The sequence below is a fragment of the Gossypium arboreum genome, chromosome 1, assembly GCF_025698485.1.
Source record: "Gossypium arboreum isolate Shixiya-1 chromosome 1, ASM2569848v2, whole genome shotgun sequence".
NCBI classification, from domain to species: Eukaryota; Viridiplantae; Streptophyta; class Magnoliopsida; order Malvales; family Malvaceae; genus Gossypium; species Gossypium arboreum.
The window spans coordinates 79,564,245-79,573,351 of NC_069070.1; the positions used below are offsets into that span (position 1 = coordinate 79,564,245).

The 9,107-nt window shown below is 40.5% G+C and overlaps 1 long non-coding RNA gene across 1 annotated transcript; it reads left to right on the plus strand.

The window, feature by feature from the left end:
* The first annotated feature begins 1,284 nt into the window (after nucleotides 1-1,284).
* Nucleotides 1,285-2,459, plus strand: LOC128285196 (uncharacterized). Its single transcript, XR_008275649.1, has 2 exons — nucleotides 1,285-1,371; nucleotides 2,168-2,459. It is a non-coding gene; the product is annotated as an uncharacterized LOC128285196 (long non-coding RNA).
* Nucleotides 2,460-9,107: the final 6,648 nt, after the last annotated feature.

Genomic DNA, 9,107 nt, shown 5'->3' on the forward strand with positions numbered 1-9,107 from the left:
GGTTAGTTTCTAATTTATCTTCTAGATTGAATTTGATTTCTGCAGATGTTGTAACATTCCAAATAAAATTGTGACATCCCTAAATCGACCCTAGTCGGAAAGTGGTTTCGGGACCACCAAACCGAGTCATAATAATAATTAACCATCATAATTGATGCTCATTATATGTATATATGCATGTGTGAAAATTTCGTGTTTGGATTTTGTTAATAGTAAGTGAATTTTTATCAAATAGGACTTATGTGAGAAAATTTAGAAATGTGCTAGGCAATTGTAAGGTGGCCTATTAATACATGTGGGAAAATAGTTGTCCTTGCATGTCAAATAACCCACTTCCTAAGGTGAGTGGCCAGCCATGACAAGAATATGGGCAAGGGAACATGTTTCCAACATGTTTAGTTAGTGGATTATGTAGAAAAATAAAGAAATGAAAAAAAATGAGCATGGATGCCCCCCTTTGTTGCCGTGAGTAGAGGAAAAAGAAAGGAAAAAATTGTTCATCCATTCTCAAAATCTTGGCTGAAAATACTAAGGGAAAAGGAAGGATTTTTGCTTCATGCTTGGTTTAGAAGAGAACTAGAAGGAGATTTGGTCATACTTGTGTCAAGATTAAGGTATGTTTGAGGTTGTGTCATGAGATTCATGCATGTTTTAGTTGCTAACTTGATGTTCATGTTAGCCCATGGTTCAAATCCTTGTTATGCCATGGAAATGGTATTTGGCCAAGGTTGATATTGTGTTAAAGCCATTGCATGCTAAATGTGAAGCTTGTTGATGATACATGTAATGATGGATTGACTACTCTTGAAATTTCTTTTAGCATTCTTGAGTAAGACATGGAGTTTTCTTTGTTTAACCATGACCAAAAATTGAAAGGGGATGGTGTGGGATGTATTCGCCATGGCATGCTCATAAGTGCGATTTATGCTTGTTGCATGATAGGTAAAATTTGTGTTTTGATATATGTGTATATGTGTTTGTACATGATGTTACAAATGGATGTGAAAATATGCTAGATTGGGAAAATTTGATTAAATGTTCATGAGATGAAATTAGGTGATTAAAAGATGTTAGTTGACATTGTACATATATATATATATTCGCCATTAAAGTGAGTATGTAGGTAATGTTGAATCAAGTTTTTGGTGCATATTCGGTTAGGTGTATAATCGACCAAATGGACGATTAGTAAGAATGGTTGCCGAATATACAAGCATACATATGCATGTGTAGTTGAATTATGAATGTTTAGCAAGATGGTTAAACTAGTGATTTATTGATTAAGCTCAAGGAGTTAAAGAAGGAGAATCAAGCAAGGGAAAGACGAAGGTCATCGAGTAGCCGACTTGGAACTATTTTACCCAACACGAGGTAAGTCATTAAGCACGATTTGATATTGCTTAAATGATTGTAAAATTTATGCAATTGTGTTTAATGGGATGATATATATATATAAATGAAAATGTATGTGTATGGAGTGATGACAATTGTTGAATGTAAAAGAAATAGTGAAATGTGTAGAAAGTTTGCTTTCGGCACTAAGTGTGCGGGCAATACGTGTGTACGGTGACGAGATTGGCACTAAGTGTGCGTGCTGGAAATATATGGCACTAAGTGTGCATGCTGGAAATATATGGCACTAAGTGTGCGAGCTCGAAGGGCATGGCACTTGTGTGTGCGGGCCTAAATCGCATGGCACTAAGTGTGCGAAATCGAGTATTAAGCACTTGTGTGTGCGTACTCTATATATATATAAATATCTCCAATCGAACAATTATATGGAGGGTGTGTCTCCATCGAGTGAGTATGGACAGCGGATCGGGTAAGTACCTTGAGCTCATGACGAATAGGTAATACGTTCATGCTTGGGGTTGAATTTGGTAAGCCTTAAATCTATGTGATGATTGAAATTGTATGGTTGTGCTGGAAAATGAGTTAATGTGTAAAATGCTTGATTATCTTGTTGTGTAGAATATGAAATGTGGATGTATGAATTGGTGCGAGATTGGACCAAAAGGTCCGAGGTATTATGGTATAGATTCGATATGGACGCAGTACCTAGCCTCATTTGTTGTACATGTAGTAGTAACTTTATCGGTGGATTGACGAATGCTTATGACTTACTGAGTTGTAAACTCACTCGGTGTTTTCTTGTCACCCATTTTAGGTCTCTTGGACTCGTATTGTTGCGTGCTCGGAACCGTCGTTGAAGTCATCACACCGGCTGAAATCTTGTGGTATTGTTTTTTGTTGTTGAAGAACATTTGGCATGTATAGGCTATTATATTTTGTCGAATTGTGGGTTGTAAACTTTAAGCCATGTGAAAATGGCCTATGTGGTCGTCGAGTGGGATGCTAGAACCTATAGCCACGAGTCTTAGAAACTCAAATTTTGTTAAGGTGGCCATAATTTGTGTCATGTATGATGGATGATTAAGGCCAAGGAAAAATTCATGAAATTGGCATAGTCTACTGCAGTAACTGTTGCGGACAGCAGCAGTGAGATGAGATTGAAAAATCACTAAAAATAGTATAAGTAGAATTAAATAGTGAGTAAATTATGGAACTGATCCTTGATGAATCTATTTTATATGGATGAAACGAAACGACCATATGAGCAGTATACTGGGAGATATTAAAGTTCTCGTGAGACAGGGCCAGAACGATTTCTGGGTCCCCTGTCGTGACTTTGAAAATTTACCATAAATTATCCAGAAAGAATTAGGAGTCATGCCTTATATGTACAGATTCCATTTCGAGTCTAGTTTCATTAGAAACAAACGGCACCAGTATTAAAGCCCTGTACAGAAAGATATTCAAGTTGTAACGCGCGGAGGTCAGAGCAGTCGATCCCTGTAACATGGGTGACTTTAACTAATAAACTGTACCAATTGGCCCAACCAAAATTCTAAAAATAAATCCATGGATGGATATATGAGTCTAAATTCAGGAAAATTTACGAAACCAGTTTCCGAGTTTTGGAACTCGAGATATGATTTTTAAGGCGACGGTGACGCAGTTTTCCAGCCTGTCCAGAAATGCCAAATTGGTCGGTACTTTAAGAGGATTTGTCTCGTTAACCCCTCGTGTCCGACACGGCGTCGGTCACGAGTTAGGGTGTTACAATTTTATTGGTATCAGAGCTATGGTTTAGTCGGTTCTAGGACTACCATAGCGCGTGTGAGTCTAGCTATACATGCCAAATTGATAGTGCTTAATAATGTGATGACTTGACGGTTGAAATTTTTGTTTTGATTAGCGATGGAACCCGGTAGAGAGACCCTTGGCGGATGACGTTGAAAGTGTAGCGGCTGCTCTGCGCAAGGGACACCGCTGTTGAGCCTCGATCATCCGCGAATAATCAAAATGAAGGGCGAAACATGCCTTCTTCACTATGATGAATGAGTGGGTCGCATAATATGCCCGAACCAACCCGGCTGTCCAACCATTCCGAATTTAAATACTCCACCCCAAGACTCCGCAATGCCTCCGATTCTCGATCTGTGAGGCTGAGTAAACCACCGTGGACTTGATTAGGAAGCGTGGGGCGAGGAGTTCAAGGCCATAGTTCTTGATGATGCCGAAAAGGCCGAGTTCGCTCGATAACACCATTAGAGTGTTAGATGAGCTGTCATGCACACCCGACGAATGTCTTAAGTGTGCTATATCCTTGTTATGAGACTCACTTACTATTGGTGGAGGACTTTAATTTCCATAGTCCCAAATGAGCGAGTTACTTGGGATTTCTTCCAATCCAATTTGAAAGAAATACATTAGTCAACGGTTCATCGATCGAAGCGTAAGGAATTCTTGGAACTCAAGCAAGGCCGGATGATCAGATATCGAATCTGAACATGAGTTCGTAAGACTTAGTCGGTATGCTCGGGAGTGTGTGGCTGATGAGGTTGCGATGTGCAAAAGATTTGAAGAAGGATTGAATGAAGAGTTAAAGTTACTAGTGGGAATTTTGGAGATAAAGGAGTTCGTGACACTAGTCGAACGAGCACGCAAGGCGGAAGAACTTGGGAGGAGAAGAAGAAGGCTGAATTTGAAGCAAGAGATTACCGTAAAAGATCGACGAGTAAAGCTCCGTTCTCGGCTGTAAAGAGGTTCGGGAGGACACCAAGAAGTCGAGGACGATTGGGAATTTCCATTAGAGCAGACCATTGACGGACTCTCGAGCTACTTTAGTAGCTAGTGTGAGCAATAATCGTCAAGAGAGACCTGAATGCCCCCAATGTGGAAGACGACACCTAGGTGAATGTTGGGGTAAGTCATTAATAGGGCCTGTTATGGATGCGGTTCAAGGACCACTTCATTAGAGATTGCACGAGCTAGATGAGAGGAATAAGACGCAAGGTGCAAGACCTAGTGGAACGACGGTGGAGGTAGGCCCCGAGAATCTCTGGAGGTAGGGGTGGTAATCGAGAGGAGCCTCTAATCGGCCGTCCGATCCGAGACCCGTGCTCTGCTAGAGCATATGCCATCCGCGCACGAGAGGAGGCATCCTCCCCGACGTTATCCTTGGTACTTTTACTCTCTTTGATACTATTGTGATTGCATTGATTGACCCGGCTCTACTCACTCATATGTATGTGAAACCTTAGCATCCAAGAAGACTCTACCGTTGAGTCTCTTGAGTTCGTAATTCGAGTGTCAAACCCTTTGGGTCAATCGTGCTTGTTGATAAAGTGTGCAAGAGATGCCCCTAATAATTCGAGAATCTGTTTTCCGGCCGATCGATGCTTCTACCATTTCATGAATTGATGTTATTCTTGGTATGGATTGGTGACCGTACATGATGCGATGGTGGATCGCAAAGGAAAACCATTAATTTGAGGAGTGCAAATAATGAGGTAGTCCGAGTCGAGTCTCTTGATTTAAAGGAGTGCCGACAATAATATCTTCTATGACCGCTCAAGATATGTGAAAAAGGGTGTGAAACATACCTTGCGTATGTGTTTGGGAGTAAAGAGACGGAAAGGAAACTCGAATCGGTACGATGGTTTGTGAGTATTCGGATGTTTTTCCGAGGAGTTCTGGGATTGCCACGGTTCGAGAAGTGGAATTGACATCGAAGTTGTACCGGGTACTACGCCGATTTCAATAGCCCGTATCGTATGGCATTAACGGAATTAAAGGAATTGAAGGTTCAATTGCAAGAATTGACGGATAGAGGTTTCGCTCGACCGAAGTTTTTCTCCATGGGCGCTTTTGTATTGTTTGTGAAGAAGAAGGACGGAACCATGAGGTTGTGCATCGACTATCGTCAACTCAATAAAGTGACGATAAAGAATAAATATCCATTGCCACGAATTGACGATTTGTTTGATCAATTAAAGGAGCCTCGGTGTTTTCAAAGATAGATTTGAGGTCGGGTACTATCGGTTGAGGGTCCGAGAATCGGACATACCAAAACCGCTTTTAGAAGCGAGGTACGGTCACTACGAATTCTTGGTGATGCCGTTTGGGCTCACTAATGCCCTGCGGTGTTTATGGATTTAATGAATAGAATTTTCAGGCCATACTTGGATCGGTTCGTAGTTGTATTTATCGATGACATTTTGGTCTATTCGAGAGATGAAACCGAACATCTTGAACACCGAGGCTAGTGTTGCAAATCTTACGAGATAAGCGATTATACGCAAAGTTCGATAAATGTGAATTTTGGTTGAAAGAGGTTAGCTTTTGGGGCACGTGATGTCGCATCGGTGTCGTCGGTGGACCCGAACAAAATTTCGCCATAGTCGATTGGAAACCACCAAGGAATGTTACGAAGTTAGGAGCTTTTGGGGCTTGCGGTTATTACCGACGATTTGTAAAAGGTTTCTCGATGATAGCCACGCCAATGACGGCTTACTCCAAAAGGATGTTAAGTTCGAATGGACGGAGAAATGTCGAAAAGTTTCGATCAACTGAAAGCTTATTTGGTGAAGCCCCAATTCTAGTGCAACCCGAATCGGGCAAAGAGTTTGTCATTTATAGTGGCGCATCCCTACTTGGGTTGGGTTGCGTATTGATGCAAGAAGGGCGAGTTGTGGCCTATCGTCGAGACAATTAAAGCCACATGAGAAAAATTATCCGACCCATGATCTCGAATTGGTCGCCATCGTATTCGCCTTAAAGATATGGCGACATTACTTATTTGGTGAGAAGTGCCATGTGTATTCGGATCACAAAAGTCTCAAATATTTGATGACTCAAAGAGACTTAAATCTGCGACAAAGACGATGGCTCGAGTTGTTAAAAGATTATGAACTCGTTATTGATTATCACCGGAAAGGCCAATGTGGTTGCGGATGCCTTAAGTGAAATCTTTGTTTGCTTTCTGAGCGATGAATGTACACTTGTCTATTCTACCCGACAATGTGTTAGTAGCGAATTGAAGGCCAAACCATTGTTGGCTCATCAAATTCGGGAAGCTCGAAAGTTGATGAGGAGTTGCTTGCAAAGCGAAATTTGAGTGTGTTACGAGCAAGGAATCGAGTTTCAAATTGATGATGACGATTGTTTAAGGTTTAGAAGTCGTCTGTGTGTTCCAAAGAATTCGGAACTTATTTCGATAATTCTAAATGAAGCCCATTGTAGTCGAATGTCAATCCACCCGGGTAGTACTAAAATGTACAATGACCTGAAACGCCAATTTTGGTGGCCGGTATGAAACGAGACATTTCGAATTTGTTTCAAGGTGTCGATATGTCAACAAGTGAAAGCGGAACATCAAGTGCCATCGGGATTACTTCACCGATCATGATACCGAATGGAAATGGGATCGAGTCACAATGGACTTTGTATCCGGACTGCCATTGTCAGTGAGTAAGAAGGATGCGATTTGGGTCGTTGTCGATAGACTAACTAAGTCGGCTCACTTTATCCCCGTACGTACGGATTTTTCAATGGACAAATTAGCGGAATTGTACGTTTCTCGAGTTGTGAGATTACACGGGTGCCTATTTCTATCGTGTCGGATAGAGACCCAAGATTTACGTCGCGATTTTGGAAGAAATTGCAAGATGCTTTGGGTACCAAGTGCATTTTAGCACCGCTTTTCATCCCCAAACCGATGGTCAATCCGAACGGATAATTCAAATACTCGAGGATATGTTGAGATGTTGCATCCTTGAGTTTAGTGGTTCATGGGAACGGTATTTACCTTTGATTGAATTCGCCTACAACAATAGCTTTCAATCAAGTATTAAGATGGCGCCTTACGAGGCTTTATACGATCGTAAATGCCGTACCCATTATTCTAGATGAACTTAGTGAAGGTAAATTCTTGAGGTTGATTTGGTTAAGGATGCCGAGCAAAAGTTCGAGTAATTCGTGAAAGTTTGAAAGTCGCCGGATCGCCAAAAGTCGTATGCGGATTTGAAAAGAAAAGATATTGAATATCGGGTTGGAGACAAGGTCTTTCTCAAAGTTTCACCTTGGAAGAAGGTGCTTAGATTTGGTCGTAAGGGCAAATTGAGTCCGAGGTTTATCGGGCCATATGAAGTATCCGAACGAGTTGGGCGATCGCATATCGATTAATTTTGCCCTTGAGCTCGAAAGGATTCACAGCGTTTTCATGTCTCGATGCTTGACGATATAGGTCTGATCCATCGCACGTAATTGCTCCATCCGAGATTGAGATTCACCTAATTTGAGCTATGAAGAGGAACCGGTTCGCATTATGAGGCGTGAAGTAAAAGAGTTGCATAATAGGAAAATCCCGTTAGTGAAGGTGTTGTGGCATAAACACGGAATGGAAGAAGCCACTTGGGAACTTGAGGACTCTATGAAAGAGCGATACCGAGCCTATTTACCGGTAAGATTTTAGGGACGAAAATTTCTAAGTGGGGAGAGTTGTGACATCCCTAAATCGACCCTAGTCGGAAAGTGGTTTCGGACCACCAAACCGAGTCATAATAATAATTAACCATCATAATTGATGCTCATTATATGTATATATGCATGTGTGAAAATTTCGTGTTTGGATTTTGTTAATAGTAAGTGAATTTTTATCAAATAGGACTTATGTGAGAAAATTTAGAAATGTGCTAGGCAATTGTAAGGTGGCCTATTAATACATGTGGGAAAATAGTTGTCCTTGCATGTCAAATAACCCACTTCCTAAGGTGAGTGGCCAGCCATGACAAGAATATGGGCAAGGGAACATGTTTCCAACATGTTTAGTTAGTGGATTATGTAGAAAAATAAAGAAATGAAAAAAATGAGCATGGATGCCCCCCTTTGTTGCCGTGAGTAGAGGAAAAGAAAGGAAAAAAATTGTTCATCCATTCTCAAAATCTTGGCTGAAAATACTAAGGGAAAAGGAAGGATTTTTGCTTCATGCTTGGTTTAGAAGAGAACTAGAAGGAGATTTGGTCATACTTGTGTCAAGATTAAGGTATGTTTGAGGTTGTGTCATGAGATTCATGCATGTTTTAGTTGCTAACTTGATGTTCATGTTAGCCCATGGTTCAAATCCTTGTTATGCCATGGAAATGGTATTTGGCCAAGGTTGATATTGTGTTAAAGCCATTGCATGCTAAATGTGAAGCTTGTTGATGATACATGTAATGATGGATTGACTACTCTTGAAATTTCTTTTAGCATTCTTGAGTAAGACATGGAGTTTTCTTTGTTTAACCATGACCAAAAATTGAAAGGGGATGGTGTGGGATGTATTCGCCATGGCATGCTCATAAGTGCGATTTATGCTTGTTGCATGATAGGTAAAATTTGTGTTTTGATATATGTGTATATGTGTTTGTACATGATGTTACAAATGGATGTGAAAATATGCTAGATTGGGAAAATTTGATTAAATGTTCATGAGATGAAATTAGGTGATTAAAAGATGTTAGTTGACATTGTACATATATATATATATTCGCCATTAAAGTGAGTATGTAGGTAATGTTGAATCAAGTTTTGGTGCATATTCGGTTAGGTGTATAATCGACCAAATGGACGATTAGTAAGAATGGTTGCCGAATATACAAGCATACATATGCATGTGTAGTTGAATTATGAATGTTTAGCAAGATGGTTAAACTAGTGATTTATTGATTAAGCTCAAGGAGTTAAAGAAGGAGAATCAAGCAAGGGAAAGACGAAGGTCA